General features: G+C 41.0%; 1 long non-coding RNA gene across 1 annotated transcript; it reads left to right on the top strand.

Annotated features, from left to right (window-relative positions):
- The first annotated feature begins 535 nt into the window (after positions 1 to 535).
- On the top strand, positions 536 to 3,705 carry LOC126381691 (uncharacterized). Its single transcript, XR_007568921.1, has 2 exons — positions 536 to 1,389; positions 3,480 to 3,705. It is a non-coding gene; the product is annotated as an uncharacterized LOC126381691 (long non-coding RNA).
- The last annotated feature ends 310 nt before the right edge of the window (positions 3,706 to 4,015 follow it).

Genomic DNA, 4,015 nt, shown 5'->3' with positions numbered 1-4,015 from the left:
TTCACTCACGATAGAATTTGACCAAGATTTAAATAGGTTTTGTGAAAAAAATATCGATCCAGGTGCCATAGTTTCGCCAGGCCGTGGGGTGTCTCTCTGATGAGGAGCAGTTTTTGAAGGTTGAGCAGTATTTAAATTCTCAACATGATTTTCCGATTACGTCCCCATACATTGTTTTTACCCCCGAGACATTTTCTGGAAAAATATTTTTTTGTATGGCGGCCATCTTGTTTTTCCGCCATTTTGATTTTTTTTCACCCACAATAGAATTTGACCAAGAATTAAATAGGTTTTGTGAAAAAAGAATCGTTCCAGGTGCGATAGTTTTGCCAGACGGTAGGGTGTCTCCCTGATGCGGAGCAGTTTTCCAAGATCTGGAAGTTTTCCCATACTCACCGGAAGATTTGGATCAAACCCCCCATACATTATTTTGACCCCCCGACGCTCCTTCTGGGAGAACAACCCTGTCAGTGAGTCAGTCAGTCAGTGAGTCAGTGGGTTTGTAGCTATATATATTATAAAAATAATAACTAGATGTCGCGTGGTTCGCTCGCAGCAAGCTGCTCGCGTGTCTTGTTTTCCTGCCATTTTTTTACCGCGATAGAATTTGACCAAGACTTGAATAGGTCCCGTGAAATCAAAAAAGTTCTAGGTGCTATAGTTTTGCCAGGCCGTAGAGTGACCTCTGATGCGGAGCAGTTTTCCAAGATGACGTTCCGATCACACCCCAATACATCATTTTTACCTCGTGAGACATTTTCTGGAAAAACAAAAATTTGTATGGCGGCCATCTTGTTTTTCGGCCATTTTGTTTTTTTTTCACTGGCGATAAAATTTGACCAAGACTTTAATAGGCTTCGTGAAAACAAAAAAGTTCCAGGTGCGATAGTTTCGCCAGGCTGTAGGGTGTCTCCCTGATGCGGAGCAGCTTTCGAAGATCGAAAAGTATTTCCATACTCAACATGATGTTTCGATCACATTCCTCATACATCATTTTTACCCCCGAGGCATTTTCGGGAAAAACGAAAATTTCGTATGGCGGCCATCTTGTTTTTCCGCCATTTTGGTTTTTTTTCACAGGGGATTGAATTTGACCAAGATTTAAATAGGTTTCGTGAAAAAAATATTGCTCTAGGTTTTATAGTTTTGCCAGGCCGTAGGGTGTCTCCCTGATGCGGAGCAGTTTTTCAAGATCGAGCAGTATTGAAATACTCAACATGACGATCCGATCACATCCCTATACATCATTTTTACCCTCGAGGCATTTTCAGGAAAAACGAAAATTTTGTATGGCGGCCATCTTGTTTTTCCGCCATTTTGGTTTTTTTTCACCAGGGATTAGATTTGACCAAGATTTAAATATGTTTCGCGAAAGAAAAATTGCTCCAGGTTTTATAGTTTTGCCAGGCCGTAGGGTGTCTCCCTGATGCGGAGCAGTTTTTCAAGATCGAACAGTTTTTCCATACTCAGCTTGACGTTTTGATCACACCTCCCATACATCATTTTTACCTCCGAGACATTTTCTAGAAAAAAGAAATTTTGTATGGCGGCCATCTTGTTTTTCCGCCATTTTGATTTTTTTCCACCGGTGATTGAATTTGACCAGGAATTAAATAGGTTTCGTGAAAAAAAATTTGATCCAGCTATAATAGTTGCGCCAGACTGTAGGGTGTCTCCCTGATGCGGAGCAGTTTTCCAAGATCTGGAAGTTTTCCCATACTCACCGGAAGATCTCGATCACACCCCCCATACATCATTTTGACCCCCCGACGCTCCTTCTGGGAGAACAACCCTGTCAGTGAGTCAGTGAGTCAGTGAGTCAATGGGTTTGTAGCTATATATAGTATAATAATAACTAGATGTCGCGTGGTTCGCTCGCAGCAAGCTGCTCGCGTGTCTTGTTTTCCTGCCATTTTTTTACCGCGATAGAATTTGACCAAGACTTGAATAGGTCCCGTGAAATCAAAAAAGTTCTAGGTGCTATAGTTTTGCCAGGCCGTAGGGTGACCCCTGATGCGGAGCAGTTTTCCAAGATGACGTTCCGATCACACCCCAATACATCATTTTTACCTCTGAGACATTTTCTGGAAAAACAAAAATTTGTATGGCGGCCATCTTGTTTTTCGGCCATTTTGGTTTTTTTTTTCACTGGCGATAAAATTTGACCAAGACTTTAATAGGCTTCGTGAAAACAAAAAAGTTCCAGGTGCGATAGTTTTGCCAGGCCGTAGGGTGTCTCCCTGATGCGGAGCAGTTTTTGAAGGTCGGGAAGTATTTCCATACTCAACATGACATTTTGATCATATCCCTTTTACATCATATTCACCCCCGAGGCATTTTCGAGAAAAACGAAAATTTTGTAAGGCGGCCATCTTGATTTTCCGCCATTTTGATTTTTTTTCAACGGTGATAAAATTTGACCAAGGTTTAAATACGTTGTGCGAAAAAAGAATTGTTCCAGGTGCGATAGTTTCGCCACGCCGTAGGGTGTCTCCCTGATGCTGAGCAGTTTTCCAAGATCTGGAAGTTTTCTCATACTCAACAATACGTTCCGATTACAACCCCATACACAATTTTTACCCCCGAGGCATTTTCAGGAAAAACAAAAATTTTGTATGGCGGCCATCTTGTTTTTCCGCCATTTTGGTTTTTTTTCAGCGGGTATTGGATTTGACCAAGATTTAAATATGTTTCGCGAAAGAAAAATTGTTCCAGGTTTTATAGTTTTGCCAGGCCGTAGGGTGTCTCCCTGATGCGGAGCATATTTTGAAGATAGTGAAGTGTTTTCATACTCCACAAGACGTTCCGATTACATCCCCATACACAGTTTTTACTCCCGATGCATTTTCTGAAAAAACAAAATTTTGTATGGCGGCCATCTTGTTTTTCCGCCATTTTGGTTTTTTTTTTCACTGGCGATAAAATTTGACCAAGACTTTAATAGGCTTCGTGAAAACAAAAAAGTTCCAGGTGCGATAGTTTTGCCAGGCCGTAGGGTGTCTCCCTGATGCGGAGCAGTTTTTGAAGGTCGGGAAGTATTTCCATACTCAACATGACATTTTGATCATATCCCTTTTACATCATATTCACCCCCGAGGCATTTTCGAGAAAAACGAAAATTTTGTAAGGCGGCCATCTTGATTTTCCGCCATTTTGATTTTTTTTCAACGGTGATAAAATTTGACCAAGGTTTAAATACGTTGTGCGAAAAAAGAATTGTTCCAGGTGCGATAGTTTCGCCACGCCGTAGGGTGTCTCCCTGATGCTGAGCAGTTTTCCAAGATCTGGAAGTTTTCTCATACTCAACAATACGTTCCGATTACAACCCCATACACAATTTTTACCCCCGAGGCATTTTCAGGAAAAACAAAAATTTTGTATGGCGGCCATCTTGTTTTTCCGCCATTTTGGTTTTTTTTCAGCGGGTATTGGATTTGACCAAGATTTAAATATGTTTCGCGAAAGAAAAATTGTTCCAGGTTTTATAGTTTTGCCAGGCCGTAGGGTGTCTCCCTGATGCGGAGCATATTTTGAAGATAGTGAAGTGTTTTCATACTCCACAAGACGTTCCGATTACATCCCCATACACAGTTTTTACTCCCGATGCATTTTCTGAAAAAACAAAATTTTGTATGGCGGCCATCTTGTTTTTCCGCCATTTTGATTTTTTTTCAACGGCGATTGGATTTGACCAAGATTTAATAAGGTTTTGCGAAAAAAAAATCATTCCAGGTGCGATAGTTTCGCCAGGCCGTAGGGTGTCTCCCTGATGCGGAGCAGTTTTCCAAGATCTGGAAGTTTTCCCATACTCACCGGAAGATCTCGATCACACCCCCCATACATCATTTTGACCCCCCGACGCTCCTTCTGGGAGAACAACCCTGTCAGTGAGTCAGTGAGTCAGTGAGTCAATGGGTTTGTAGCTATATATAATATAATATATAATATAATAATAATAATATAATAATATAATAATAATAATAATAACTAGATTTCGCGTGGTTCGCTCGCAGCA

Source organism: Pectinophora gossypiella, unplaced genomic scaffold (assembly GCF_024362695.1).
Source record: "Pectinophora gossypiella unplaced genomic scaffold, ilPecGoss1.1 Pgos_84, whole genome shotgun sequence".
In the NCBI taxonomy this organism is placed as follows: domain Eukaryota; kingdom Metazoa; phylum Arthropoda; class Insecta; order Lepidoptera; family Gelechiidae; genus Pectinophora; species Pectinophora gossypiella.
This window is presented reverse-complemented; position numbering and strand designations above follow the sequence as displayed.